Source organism: Loxodonta africana, chromosome 22 (genome assembly GCF_030014295.1).
Source record: "Loxodonta africana isolate mLoxAfr1 chromosome 22, mLoxAfr1.hap2, whole genome shotgun sequence".
In the NCBI taxonomy this organism is placed as follows: domain Eukaryota; kingdom Metazoa; phylum Chordata; class Mammalia; order Proboscidea; family Elephantidae; genus Loxodonta; species Loxodonta africana.
This window is the reverse complement of record NC_087363.1, coordinates 24,417,040-24,432,789: the sequence shown is the minus strand read 5'-3', so window position 1 is coordinate 24,432,789 and position 15,750 is coordinate 24,417,040. Positions and strand designations below refer to the sequence as shown.

Here is a 15,750-nt window from a genome sequence, read left to right as displayed (position 1 = left end):
CAAATGCTAAGAAGTTTCCTATTCAACAACCAAACACTTAGAGGGACAAGACTAGCAGGGGCAGGGGTCTGGGAACCACAGTTTCAAGGGACATCTAGGTCAACTGACATAACAACGTTTATTAAGAAAATGTTCTGCATCCCACTTAGGTGAGTGGCGTTGGGGGTCTTAAAGCTAGTAAACAGCCATTTAAAATGCATCAATTGGTCCAAACCAACCTGGAGCAAAGGAGAATGAAGAACACCAAAGACACAAGGAAAATACATGCCCAAGAGACAGAAAGGGCCACATAAACCAGAGACTCCATCAGCCTGAGACCAGAATAACTAGATGGTGCCCATCTACCACCAATGACCACCCTGACAGGGTACACAACAGAGAATCCCTGATGCAGCAGGAGAAAAGTGGGGTAAAGAACTCAAATTCTAGTAAAAAGACCGGACTTAATGGTCTCACTGGGACTGGAGGGACCCCAGAAGACATGGCCCCTGGACTCCCTGTTAGCCCAGAACTAAAACCACTCTTGAAGCCAACTTTTCAGACAAAGATTAGACTGGACTATAAGACATAAAACGATACTGGTGAGAAGTGGGCTTCTTAGCTCAAGTAGACACATGAGACTAAATAAGCAGCTCCTGTCCAGATGCAAGATGAAAAGGCAGAAAGGGACAGGGGCTGGTCGAATGAACATGGGAAATACAGGGTAGACACACAGATACAGGGTGAACATTATAGGGAGAGCAACTAGGGTCACATAACAATGTGTGTATAAATTTTTGTATGAGAAACTAACTTGAACTGTAAACTTTCACTTAAAGCACAATTTTTAAAAAATGAAAAATTATAATTATAAAGTATAATTAGTAACAGCAAAATGTTTGTAATGTTTTATGAAGAAAAGATCATAAAAACATACCTGTAAATGGACAAACTGAATGAGAACAGGTCAGAGCAATGGGAGGAGTGCTCCCTTCCCAAATGCTAAAACCAGGCACACCCACCGCTCTGAAACACTGTGTGATGGGTGTGGATGATTAGGCAACGTAAGGCATCACAGAACTTCAACAGGAAACTGGAGTGGAGACAGTCCTTCAGGTAATGAGTTTCGGCGCAATAATAAGAGAAGGGCATCCCTGGGGGGTGCACATGGTGAACATGCTCGCTGCTAACCAAAAAGTAGGTGGTTTGAATCCACCCGGAAGAAAGACCTGGCAATTTACTTCTGAAAAAAATTAAAAATCTGTCACTGAATATCCTGTGGAGCACAGCTCTGCTCTGACACACATGGAACCGTCATGAGTTGGAAACAACTCAGTGGTAACTGGTTCTTTTTTTTAGTAAGCCTGCGCACCCTTGCTGATCCCTTCTGGTGTGGGTGAGCAGCATGTTCCCAAACACAGAGTGCTCCAGCCAGGGTCGGCCCAGAAAGAGGAGCCTAATCTAGGGCTTCAGGGCTGTGCGCCAGCCCACTGCACTAGGACGTCTTGTCTGAATTGATTTGCTAGCTCATGAGAGACAAGTGTGATAGAAAGTAATCTGGACTTGCTGTCTGAGACCTGGGACCCGGCCCCAGCTCTACCAGGACTCCCTCAACCAGAAAGCAACTTCCTGACAGCTAAGAGGCCCTCTTAACAACCGTGACATCTCTTCCCATTAAAACCTTTTCCAATACACGTTGACAGCAGAAACGCTGAAGTGCAGCAGCGAGAGCTGGATTCCCTGAGGCCTTACAAACAAGAAAAATAAAGCTCCTTCTAGAGCTTTTCACTGAGGCATACCTGTCAGCCATCTCTTTCCACTTCCTCAGCATTTTTTGTGGCTGCCTCTTAATAGGGAGATTGAGTCTTCGAAGAAAATAATCTGAGTCTTGGAAGAAAATAATCTACAACCCCTTGTTCTTCTAATAACAAGGGGACTCAGTAGATGAGTGAGACAGCGTGAACACAGATGGCCTGTTTTAAAAAAAGAAAAAACGCTATTTAATAAAAACAAACAAAAACTAATTGGCGTCATAGCCTCCTACTGGCTGTATGTTCTTGGGAAAATATCTGTTCTCAACTTGAAAACATAAAAATGACCAATTTCTCAAAAAATGTAAATAACTGAAGCCAACTCAAAAAGAAGAGAACAGAAAATTAATGGCTACTCTATTAAGAAAATGGATTTAAAAAAAAAAAGTCACAAACTAAACCATAAATGTAATAACACCATACCCAAGTAAGACCTGTTCCGAGAATGCTGGAATAGCTTACCAGAGGACCAGTGGTTCTCAGACTAGGCTGTTTGTTAGAATCACTTGGGAGCTTATATAAATCCTGAAGCCCACCCTGCACCCCAGGCCGCTTCACTCAGAATCCTGGGAGGAGGCAGCCCAGCACCCCAGGCTGCTTCACTCGGAATCCTGGGAGGAGGCAACACCAGCGTGTGTTAAAGCTCCCCGAGTGATTCTGATGTGTAGCCAAGTTGAGACCCACCTGTTACAGAATGAACCGTGTCCCCCAAAATTACATGTGGGAAATCCTCACTCTTATGCCATGGATGTAATCCCATTTGGGAATAGGGATTTCCTTATGGTAACGAGGCCAAGTCAGTGCAGGGTGTATCTCAAGCCCATAACTTTATGAGATACAAAAGAGCAGATCAGGCCCAGAAGCACGCAAGCACTAATGGAGAAGGACTGATGCCACGTGGAGACCACCAAGGAACCGAGGAAGAAAGGCTGAAGGAGACGAGGATTTCCCCTCAGAGCAGACAGAGCCTATACCTAAGGCCAGCACCCGAAAGTCAGACTTCTAGCCTCCTAAGTTGTGAGAACATAAATTTCTATCCATTAAAGCCTGTGGCATTTCTGTTATAGCAGCACTAACAAACTAACGAATGACCACATAGGAAATTTAACAGTGTAATTCAAGTATCCAATAACCTAGCCTCAAAATTCCTTGATCATAACTTCCCATCCCCTCTGCTTCAGCTAAACCCGAACGACGCCACCATGTCAACTTATCACCCCCTAGAATTTCCATACTAAGCACCATGCTTACATATATTACAGGTTCCAACATTTTGGATTTCCTGCACCACAGGTCCCCACCATGAGCACAGCTAATAGAAAGACTAAAATATGTCTGACAGCCTACAACGCCCTCTACAACTGGCACCAGGTACACAAGGTTGATGAGCGGGTCTTTACCCTGAAGAAGCTCACAGTCTACTAAGGGAGGCAAACAGAGACACACACATTCAGGGGCCATGTGATAAGCTCAATCCCTGGGTTGTGTAAACAGTTCAGCGCTCAGCTATTAACCAAAAAGTTGACAGTTCAAGCTCACACAGAGGTACCTTGGAAGAATGGCCTGGCGATCGACTCCTGAAAAATTAGCCATTGAAAACCCCATGGAGCACAGTTCTACTCCGCCATAAGTTGGAATCAATTAGACTTCTACTCGTACTACTTCGATAAGCTCACTACCAGCAGGTATGACACACACAGGGGGCCTCAAGAAGGAAGTGGTTAACCATGAAGTTTGAGGTCAAGGAGGTCTGGCAAGTAAAGCTTTTCTGAAAATGCCATGTCCTAGCTAGGCCCTGAAGGATGACAATGAAGAAGAGATTGCTAGACCAACAGGGAGAGAGAGCACTGATTGCTCACAGAAATCAGGAAGTGCAAAAACCCAGCAAGGAGAAAAGAGGCAGGAGTGGTAAAGGTAGGACTGGGGAACCACAAGAGATAAGAAAATGATGAGTCAAAAAGCCCAGGGGTATCAGTTCTTCTAGGAACCGTCTACTGTCTCAAACTATAAAACAACTGGTTAGGAGACTCTAGGACAATGAAAAGCAAAAAAGATTTACATGGAGATCGAATTGCTACTTGCTCGCTTAGGTTCAGCATGACAGAACATCGATATTTTGTCTTTCACTGATGTCTTGAGAGGATTTGAGCACCCTCACACAACCTAGCAGTAAAGAAAACAAGTAGGTTTAGATAGAAATAAGGGGTGACAAAGTTGTTTTATTCCTGAATGAAATTAAAGCAGACATCACATTGCTAAGATGGATTAAAATGTTAACAATGAGCAAAACACAAGTAAACTATGAAAACATATTTTCAGAACTTAAATCCCTAAACCCCAAATGCCAAGAGAATGGCAATATAAATGGCAGGATATTAAACAGACAGATGAATGAAACACACGAGCTAAGTGGGGTTTTCCTCCTTCGTTGCTGTTCTTAGGTTGGAAGGAAAAGAGGAAATGAAGGAATGAGAGGAGAGAGAAGGCATGGAGAGTCCAAGGCCTCACACATGCCAGGTACGGAAATCCTGTAAAGTAAGAGCCCAGTTCAGAGCACTGTACCTATTTTCTCCACCATCAATTAAAATCCAAAGCAGGCCAAGAAAACAAAGGTTTTATCTTTCATGGAGGAGAGATCTGAATCAGACATATAAGATTACACCGAAACCAGGTAATCAGAAAATCTTACCAGATCTGGGGAAAGCCCAAGCTCTCTAAGTTTCTGAACACTGTACTGAGTGGGTTTACTCTCTTCTGTTCCCATGTGGAGCTTAGCTATTTTACAGAAGAAAAAGAGAATTAATTTCTTTATAATAAGGAATTTTCAAGTATGACTTTTCCCTGAACACTTTTTTCTAAGGAAATAAATAATTTGACCATTTGTAGAATTTAATTTTAACTGTTGTCAAAGTGACACTGGCACACATTTTAAAGTCAAATAGTTCTAAAGGTTTGTCTTAAAGAACGGTGGTACCCAGTCCTCATCTACCCCCTCCCATTCTCCAAGCCCCACAGGCAACCACTCTGCAACTCTTCTAACTGATCCTTCTGGCACGCTTTATTGCTATGCCTTGACATTTAATTTGAGACATTTTCTACTGATTTCACTGGTTGACAACGATCCCACCCTCTCTCCTTCCCCTACCCCCACTACATGTATACCCCTCCTGTGCCTGCAGCCCCAGTTCAGGATTTTGGTTAGATCTCTCAGCAGGGTTCACATATTTTTGAGTATTTAATTGCTATTCAATTAAACCTTGTCCCATACTTTTCCGTTCTGGTCTAATTTTTTGTTTTCCCTCACATTAATAAATATTTTGTTTCTGTCATTTTGTTTTTGGTACTCTCAAGTTTTTTTTTTTTTTAATTGTGTTTTAGGTGAAAGTTCATAGCACAAATTAGTTTATCATTCAAAAATTTTATACACAAATTGTTCTGTGATATTGGTTACAATCCCCACAATGTTTCAGCACTCTCCCCCTTTCCCTTAACACCCTGGGTTCTCAGTGTCCATTCATCCAGTTTTCCTGTCCCTTCCTGCCTTTTCATCTTAGCTTTTGGGTAGGTGTTGCCCATTTGGTCTCATATACTTCATTGAACCAAGTTGCACATTCTTCATGAGTGTTATTGTGTGTTTCATAGGCCTGTCTAATCTTTGGCTGATAAGTGGACTTCCAGAATAACTTCAGTTCTGAGTTAGCAGAGTGTCCAGGGGCCACAGTCTGGGTGGTCAGTACTCTGAGTTTTCTATGTACTAAATATCTTTAGTCTCCTTTCACATTTTAATCAATATGTTTGCTGGGTATAAAATTCTAGGTTGGAAGTCCTTTTCCCACACTAGCTTTAAAGAAATAGCTTCGTTATCTTTAAGTTGCCAGTACTGAAAAGTCTAATTCCATTCTGATTCCTGATGTTTCTCTTTAGAAAACTTTACTTTTCTCTTTAGAGGCTTTTAGAATTTCTGTCCCGTTACTCTCAAAGTTCACGATGACGTGCCTTTGTGTGTGCATGTGTATGTGTTCTTGCAATAAGCTGGGAATTCAGTGGGCTGTTTCAAACTAGAAGCTCATCTTTGGAAATTTCCATGGACTGTTTTGTTCAAAGGTCAGAATATGTTTTCTGTAATGGGCCAGATAGCAAACATTTTAGGCTTTGTGGCCCACAGAGTCTCTGTCACAACTCTGCTGTTGCACTGCAAAAGCAGCCATAGACAATACGGAAACAATAGGCATGGCTCTATTTCGATAAATCATTGTTTTACAAACAGGTGGCAAGCTGACTCCCGGTGCAAATTGCCACTTCTCTGTTTCTCTGTTTATTTTCTGGAACTCCTATTATCTGGTTGTTAGAACTCCTGGACCAGTTATCTAATTTTCTCTCCTGCTTTCTGTCTCTGCTTTCTGGGATATTTCCTCAGCTTTCTTTCTCTTAAGTTTTTCATTTCTGGTAACCAACTTTTAATATCCTAGAGTTATTTGTTGTTCTCTGAGTTCCCCTACGGCATTCACATCTTGTTTAATGCATGTAGTTTCTCTCCTCTGAATTCTCAGAGGACATTACTGACAGGTGTTTTTTTCTAAGTTTCCTGCTCCCCGCAGAGCCTCAGTTTCCTCTAAGGATCCCGTTATCCAGTTGTTTTGGCCTCTTACATGTTAGAAACTTTCTCCAAATGTCTGGGGACCACTGGATGCCACCTCCTATTAAAGGCCGAACTGTTTCACTGGGAAGCCCCTGAGACAGGGCTGTTTCTCCAGGGCTAGTCAGATTTTCAGAGAAGACTCTTACAGTCTCTTCTAGGAACCAAGTGGCAGAAGAAGAAAGGGTATCTCAACAGCACTAAGTTGCACTTAATCCTCATGTTTTGAGTTCAGTACTACTGCCCTCAACTGTCCCTAGTGTGTGCCCATCCAGAAACTCTCTCTATAGAAAAATCCTACAGTTCTCTGCCAAGGTGGGAGAGGGGCTGATGCCAGGCTATACACATTAGAGAAGAAAATATGTGGGTCTAACCATAACAGCACTTATGAGTCCTTCCCCTTCCCCCCCACCACTGACCCCACTTACAGATGTGTCTGGTGCTGCCAGTTCCTAAGCCTTCTGGGGTTCTACGAGGCGAACAGGGTTGCTTCTCTACTTTCCAGGATTCAGTTCCCCCAGGTCTGCTAGGTTGGTGTCTACTTGCCCATCTGCTTTCCAGCTTCTAATTTTGTTACTATTGACTCCTCTCACATTCTATTTATCTTTGTAAATCTTTGTGCTAAAATAAACCCTCTACTTTAGTTACAGTGAGGTTTTTCCATGTAGTAAAGACAAATGCACACGTTCAACCCACTGTCACTTAACCGCAACTGCCCTTTCAAATGTTTCCATCTGAAACTTTCAAAAAATATAATTATAATTTTTAATTCACAAAAAAGTTCTTTTTCCCTGCTTCCTGCACTTAAAAATGTCAGAAAAGGAGTGAAAATTATCCTTTTCTCCCTCCTGTCCGCTTTTCCCAAAGTACAACTTGAATACCTTACCTCAGGACTAGACTGACAAGAATATTACAAAAGTTCTCTCTTTTCACTTTGAATTGGAATTGACAGAAAGCCTCAATAAAAGGTCTGCTTTCTATATTTCCCACTGTTCCACCGAGCTGGAAGAACAAAGTTATTTTAGAGGTTAACGCTAAACCTTCCTCTGGTGGTTTCATTATTTAACAACTGTTTCCTGTCATCTCAATCCAATATCAGTAACAGCAGTAATACAGACAGACTCTCTAGCCCTGTACAATGTTAGTTAACTGTAATCAAACATTTCCTTGTGCTAAAACATAACTTTTCAGACAGGCTCACCATTCCTCAAGGTTATGGATCCTTCTGTATCACTTCAAGAAAAAGGTCAGGTGAGAGAAGTACTAGGAATTTTGCTTGTATGGGGCTCACAAAGCAAAGAAGCCTAAAGCCTATCTCCTTAGGTAAACACAATTAACTTTCGTATTGAAAAGCATCAATTATAAACAAACCACTGGAACTTTTGAGTCTCCCATCTTTGAAGGAACACTGCAATCCAATAGCCTAAATCAACATTGCAAGAGCACAGAAAAGCCCAAGAGCTTCAGTGGTAGTTGTCTCACTGGTTGTTGATGACTAAGGAAATGAGTGTGTATGCTTGTTCATATAGACAGGAACTATAGAATTTAGGAAAGACGCGTACCAACCTCAATAACACACACTTGAGGTTCCAGGCCATCTTCGTCTACAGGAATTAACGCCTGTCTCGTTACCCACTCCTGGATTGCATCCGTGACATGAGGGACAACTGGGAAAGAGAAATGTGTCACCTACACTTTTCCATCAGCACTGATTTTAACCAGAGGGTCCAGTCAAGATCCAGGCAGATACAGCTTGTGTTAAACTGCTACACTCTGCCTTAACAGAATAGCAGTAGGGTCACTTTTTTCACTGGTCCCAAAAAATCTTTGGCTTCACACTCCCGACTGCTTCCTTTCCAGGTTTCCAGGTTGTGGCTGGAACCACCACAAGGGAGCAAGGCCAAGCTCGGCATCCTAAGCCACACCAGGCCATCTGTCCCTCTACATTTGCAGAGTCCATCCTCGGGATGCATGCCAGCATGACAGGCCACACAGCCACCCATGTTGCTTATAGCCAAGGCTGAAAGTGGGAACATCACACCTGAGTGCTTTCCCAGACTGCTGGGACCCTGTTCCACCATGTTTCTAGTCACCACGGGTTGACACTCCAGTGCAGAGGGCATTACAGGACAGCAGTGGTTTGGGCAGAGCACCTGGCGTCAGAATGCCTGCATTCCAATCTCAGTTCCACCACTCATTAGCTGTGATCTTTGGGCAAATTATGTTAACTATTTCTAAGCAACTCTTCCTAAACTCAGTTTCCCCAACTGTTAAGTGGAGGTAATAGCTCCAATTAACACAAAGCTGTGGAAATTTTATGAGATAGAGCTTATAAAATGCTAAGCAAAGTGCTCAACAAGTGCTGGCTATTGTTAAAAACTTGGTAAAAATCATAGTCATAGAGCTGAGACTGCAAGTTAAGGTGCAGAGATTACAGTTGAATTTGCTAGGCACGTAACCAGCAGGGCCTCAGGCACAAGGATAGTCATTATCTATTTCATATACAGGAGTCAAAGCAATCTTTTAACAATGCAAAGCTGAATTCATCGAAGCCCTCCCTCTGCTCCTTGAGCAACCAAGCCCTTTGTGGCCTTGGGCCTCTGCACTTGCCAAGGCCACCTCCCCCGCTCTTCCCATGGTGGGCCTCTTTCCATGCCATTCACAGAGCCATCATGGCCTCTCCAAGTAATTTCTGAGTAAACTGCAAACAACTCTAAATTATCAACTGAAGCCATATTTCAGTAACAGTACTTTGACACATCCATGCTGAAATTACAGAAAACGTAAATGTTTGTACTTAGATGGAAATAAACATCTCAATGGTAAATCCAACATTACCTTGGAGTGTTTTTCCCAAGTAATCTCCGTTGCGTTCCTTGTTAATGACGTGCTGGTATATCTTTCCAGTGGTCAGACTATTGTCCTGACCAGATGTAAAGGAAACGTTCATAGTTACCCAGGTCAAGGTCTACTTCCCCACCATCATCCAGCACAAAAACTTCCCCTGCAGGGAACAGTAAACTGTTTAGGTAAGATATACACATATATTAAGGTCATGTTGATTATAAATCACCTCTGGGCTACACTGTAACCCTAAACAAAGTTGTGAAACTGAAGTTTCCCCTTACTCCTTTGCTGGGCATTCTTTCCTTGAATCTTTGTTTTAGAAATTTTACACAGAATGGTTCATTGCCACCATCACAATGGGTGACAAGCTTAAAAGTCGGGACAAAAAAATGTCTCATATTCCCCTTCAAATAGCTCATCCCTTGCTCAAGAATTTTGTATTAAATATCGCTCCAGTCTGTCAGGCTTTTCTTGACTCTATTTGTTACAAAAAGATTTTTGCTCTATTGATACTTATCCTTTAAAACTTAGAGGTATGTTTTAACAGCACATTTACTCCCAATTTTAAGCAATCCAACCTTTAGGTATTGTCTTAATTATCTAGTGTTGCTATAACAGAAATACCAGAAGAGGGTGGCTTTAACAAACAGAAATTAATTTTCTCACAGTTTAGGAGTCTAGAAGTCCAAATTCAGGGCACCAGCTCTAGGGGAAGGCTTTCTCTCACTGTTGGCTCAGGGGGAAGGTCCTTGTCTCTTTTCAGCTTCTGTTCCTTGGTTCCTTGGCAATCTTCATGTGGTGTGGCATCTATCTTGCCCCATCTCTGCTTGCTTCTCTCTGCCTAACCTGCTCGTGTTATTTCTCAAAGGTTACTGTCCTGAGACACACGCTACACTGATATGGCCTCATCAACACAGCAAAGAAAACCCTATTCCCAAATGTGATTACATCCACAAATATAGGGGTTAGGATTTACAACACATATTTCTGGGAGACACAATTCAATTCATAACAGGTATCTGAGACAAGTTCTTACAACACATCATCGATGTTGTTGGTAGGTGCTGTCGAGTCAGTTCCAACTCATAGCAACCCTATGTACACCAGAACAAAACACTGTCTGGTCCTCCACCATCCTCACAATCGTTGTTATGCTTGAACTCACTGTTGCAGCCACTGTGTCAATCCATGTCGTTGAGAGTCTTCCTCTTTTTCACTGACCCTCCACTTTTTGAAGCATGACGTCCTTCTCCAGGGACTGATCTCCCCTGATAACATGTCCAAAGTATGTGAGATGAAGTCTTGCCATCCTTGCTTCTCAGGAGCACTCTGGTTGTACTTCTTCCAAGACACATTTGTTCATTCTTTTGGCAGTTCATGATATATTCAATATTCTTCTCCAACCCCACAATTCAAAGGTCTCAATTCTTATTCAGTCTTCCTTATTCATTGTTCATCTTTCACTTGCGTATGAGGTAACAGAAAACACCATGCCTTGGGTCAGGCACACCTTAGTCCTCAAGGTGACATCAACACGTTAAAGACATCTTTTGCAGCGGATTTGCCCAATGCAATGCGTCTTTTGATTTTTGACTGCTGCTTCCATGGGTGTTGATTATGGATCCAAGTAAAATGAAATCCTTGACAACTTCAACCTTCTCTCCACTTATCATGAGGTTGCTCATTGGTCCAGTTGTGAGGATTTTTGTTTTCTTTATGTTGAGGTGTAACCCATACTGAAGGCTGTGGTCTTTGATCTTCATCAGTAAGTGCTTCAAGTCCTCTTCACTTTCAGCAAGCAAGGTTGTGTCATCTGCATAATGCAGGTTGCTAATGAGTCCTCCTCCAATCCTGATGCCCTGTTCTTCTTCATACAGTCCAGCTTCTCAGATTATTTGCTCAGCACACAGACTAAATAAGTATGATAAAAGGGTACAACCCTAATGCACACCTTTCCAGACTCTAAACCACACAGAATTCCCTTGTTCTGTTTGAAAGACTGCCTCTTGATCTCTGTACAGGTTCCTCATGAGCACGATTAAGTGTTCTGGAATTTCCATTCTTCGCAATGTTATCCATAATTTGTTATGATCCACAAATTCGAATGCCTTTGCATAATCACTAAAACATAGGTAGACATCTTTCTGGTATTCTCTGCTTTGAGCTAGGATCCATCTGACATCAGCAATGATATTCCTAGTCCCACGTAATCTTCTGAATTTGCCTCAAATTTCTGGCAGTTATTTCCTGTGGCTATACTGCTGCAGCTACTTTTGAATGACCTTCAGCAAAATTTTACTTACATGTGATATTCATGAAATTGTGCTGTAACTTCCACATTCAGTTGGATCACCTTTCTTGGGAATAGCCATAAATGTAGATCTCTTCCAGTTGGTTGGCCAGGTAGCTGTTGATAGGTACTTAATAATAACAAACTAGTACAATACTATTTTTCTACCCTCCCTTAACAGCTTCAACTGTTGCACTCACCTTAAAGAGCCTGGCTTATATTGTCCAAGATGCATTACCAAAACAGAATCTCCAGCTTACAGGTCATCTAAACCCAGCATCTGTCTGTTGCTTGAATTCCCTACAAAGTAGCCATTTAACCTCTGACTGAACACCTCTTCCAATACGAACCCATGACTTCTTAAAATTGGTCACCACACTATTGAAGAGCACTTGCTAATAAAAAGCTTCCCACAGGCTGTCAGCCAGAACCCTTTGATCGTGCAACGTCCGCCCTGTGATCACAACGTTCTCCGCTGCTGGTAGTGCGACCCCAGCCCATTTCTTCTGCTGGGACTCTGGACCTAGGATCACCTGCAGTGTCACCCCGGCCTCTAAAAGGGAAGTCCAAGAAAGAAGACTGCTGGGCGCTGACTCCCTCCTGAGTCCCTTTTACCCACATCTCCCCTGACACTGGCTGCTTTAGATAAACAAAGGGTCCAGAGACGTACGGGTCATCCAGCTAACATTCACTGAACACCCACAATGTGCCACGCACTGTCCTGGGCACCAAGGGACACAGCAGTGAACAAGACCGACACAGACCGTGTGCCCAGAGGTCTAAAGGTGTAGTTAAGACAGGCTAGAACCATAGAGCCATTTTTCTTAGCCTCAGGCCAGCTCCTCACCCAGCCCATTTCCTAGAGCTCTTTTTTCTTTTCCTCCTCAGAACCTTCTTAAAGATAAACAGCCACGGGCTAGCCGGAATCAGCTGAAACAGGTCCTGCTCTCCATCCTGACATTCCAATGACCTGTAGCTCATTAACTGCTTCATGCATAGTAAATTCTCTGCCCCTGGGTGGAGCTGGCGTGCTGATAAAAATGACTAAGTAATCTCCTGCAGGGAGAATCGAACCCAGGCATTAGAAAGTGCCTACTCATTCTAAAACGCCGCACGCCTGCATATGCGCCATTTTGTATTGTGAAACTGATCCTAGCTATATAACCACCCTTGACAAGCTGCCTGCGAGGCAGTCTTGGATGGCATGCGTCCCCGTCTGTCTCCTCACTTGGCCAACCAATACAGTTGCTTTTCCTTCACCCCAAGTCGGTCCCTGTCTTTTTGGCCCTGATGGAGTTATGCCAAGCAGAACCTGGAGTTCCAGGCAACATAGCGAGGCAAAATGATAAGCTAATTACACTATTTATTGCGATATTCATAAGTGCTTGGTGATGAAGCGCCACGTGGCCAGGGGAATCCCCAGCCGGGACTGACCAAGTCTGGTGAGGACTGGGCATACAGTTGGGAAGTCTTCCTGAAATGGTGACTTTAAAGCTGAGACCTGAAGTTTACTGGCAAAGAAAGGGGAGAGAGAGATGGGAGTAAGAATGCCTTAGGCAGAAGGAAAAGCACTTGTAAAGACTGAGGTGGAGGAGAGCCTAGGCCAGCTGAACTGAAAGGCCAGTGTAGTTGGTTGAAGATAGTGTGAGATCAGGCTGGAGAGGCCAACAAGGGCACACCATGCAGAGCATTAAAAGACCAAGTTAAGGATTTTTGTTCTCCTGAGGACAGCGGAAAGCCATAGAAACTTATCTGAGGAGGAGGTTTTGTTTTCTTTTGAATAGTGAATACATGCTCATCGTTAAATTTTTTTTCCCCAACATTACACCAGCATATACGTGAACACCCCAGTGCTCTTATCTTCTTCCCCAGAAACAATTTGTCACAAGTTCTTACATATTTTCAGTGAAGGATTTAAAGCAAGGGTGTGACATAATCAGATTATATTTCAGGGCAATTGAGACAGATAGGGTTAACCATGCTGGTGGAACAAAAGAGCTATTAAAAGGTTACCATCTAGAGGCTGGGTAAACAGGAACCACACCCTGTCAACATGAGACACTGTCTCCTTCTTAGTGTTTTTCTAGTCCCTCACCCTTTTTCACCCCTTTACAGGCTCCCTCATGTGCAGAACAAAGTGTGACCGCTGTTTAACATTCCTTAGACCTCCGAAGATGGTGATGTAGTGCCAAAGATCAGTGCGCTTATGCTATATCCCATAGTAAGTGATAAAAAGCGCTGCCGAGAGGACTCCATCTTGAGTATCAGCAGGTTCCATCTTGGATTCCAGATGCCTGGGCAACCTAATTAACATGCACTGCCATTCTGAGAAGTACCCACCCCTTGAAAGAAGCCCACTAAATATTCAGTACTCTATTGTCTCCACCAAACCCATGTAAGCCCTAGCCTTGCTTCCCTTTTCGAGTCAGTCTTTTGGAGAGGCTGAGATCCCCCCTGACTCCTTTTGCTTGACTCAAGCAAAATAAAGCTTACTGAAGATAGTTTGTCTTTCACCTGTATTCTTACTCAGGAAAAGACAAGGACCCTTTGTATCAGATTGGCGATTGGTAACACAATCACTCAAACAGATCCCAAGAGACCAGTTAGGAGACTTCTGCAGTGCCCCAGAAGAGAGGCTTCTGGTTCCTTCCATCTCTGGATCAACACTGCTCCTACCCTGCCAAATTGCCCAAGCTGCTCTCAGCTCCAAGTCTAAGAAATATTCAGGATGGGTTTCACAAGCTCTAGGGCCACATATTCTATGGGACATAAAAGACACTGAGAATGAACTTCCTGGAGTAATGAAGATGCTGTGGGAGATACCAGTATGAACCATTCACTTGGCAACTTTTCTGGATGACCACTTTAGACTATCCTTTTCTTCCTCAGACCTCTACTATCTCCTCCTTTATATACTGTCTCTCAGCTGATGGCCTTGCTTCCTATTTATTTCATTGAGAAAATTGAAGCCATGAGAAGAGAACCTTCCACAAGCTCCCACCACCATATCCATCAACCTACTTTTATCCCAACATGTAAGTTCTGCCTTCTCTCCTGTTACTGTGGACAAACTTCTCATGCTCTTGGAGAAGGTCAGCCTTTTCTGGTTGCATGGAGTACCCTATCATCTCACCAACTCAAGAACACCACCCTAGCAATTCTCCTCCCTCCTGCATCATCAATTTTTCCTTCTCTACTGGATTATTTCCACTAGCATGGTGCAAACATGGTGTAATTTCTTCCATCTTGAAAGAAAACAAAACCCCTCTCTTGACTCCACATCCTTCTCCGGCCACTCCTCCATTTCTCTCTGCTCCTTTTCAGCACAACTCCTAGAAAGAGTTGTTTGTACTTGTCACAGATTCCTTTCCTCCCATACTCTTCACTCACTCTGGTCGTGCTTTGCTCATGTATTTCCACAGAACCTGCTTTTGTCAGAAATTACCTCCATGTTCTCAGACCTCTTCTGGATACATTAACCCAAACTCTAACCTCTAATGCTTGTTCACAATGTTCACAAGCCTGAGATAAAGATAACAGTGTGGCAGTATGTGCATGGCATGGGTGCACGGTGTGTGTGTTTGCATAGTTGGGCTGTCCTCTCTCCCACCTTGGGCTCACAGACTCCCTGTGGGCTTCTGGGTACAGCTATATTGCCCCTAGAGCTGCCCCCAAACTGACCCTGTAACAGTATCTGTGACAGTTGGTCACTCCCTCTTGAAACATGTTCTTCACTAGCTTCTGGGAAAGCACATTCTCAGTTTTTCTCCTATTTCCCAGGCCTGTCTGCTGGGTCTCCCTTCCTAGATCCTCTTTCTGACCTATAAGCACAGGTGCGTCCCAGGGCTCAGTCCTAAGATCTCGATCTACAGTCATTCTCTACATGACAAGGTTATATACCAGACTTCTGGACTACTATTTATATTCTGATGACTCCCAAAGTTATAGTTCTAACCTGGACCTCTCCCCTGAACTCCAAGTATGGGGTCCTTCTAGGCACAGAGCCCTGAAGTCAGCCCTGTACAAGGGTATAAAAGGCCAGCCCCTTTGTCTTCAGGTGGGGCAATTCCATGGTGCCATTCGTGAGTTCTACAGCTGCCCATGGGATCTGGCTGAGGCTAGATTCAGCAAAACTGGGCATCAGCAAACACTTTCCTTAAAACACCAGATATTAAATATTTTAGGCT

General features: G+C 43.3%; 1 pseudogene; it reads right to left on the bottom strand.

Moving 5' to 3' along the window:
* LOC100677068 (CTP synthase 1-like) overlaps positions 1-9,407 on the bottom strand; it is a 31,931-nt pseudogene extending 22,524 nt beyond the window's left edge.
* Between the last annotated feature and the right edge of the window lie 6,343 nt (positions 9,408-15,750).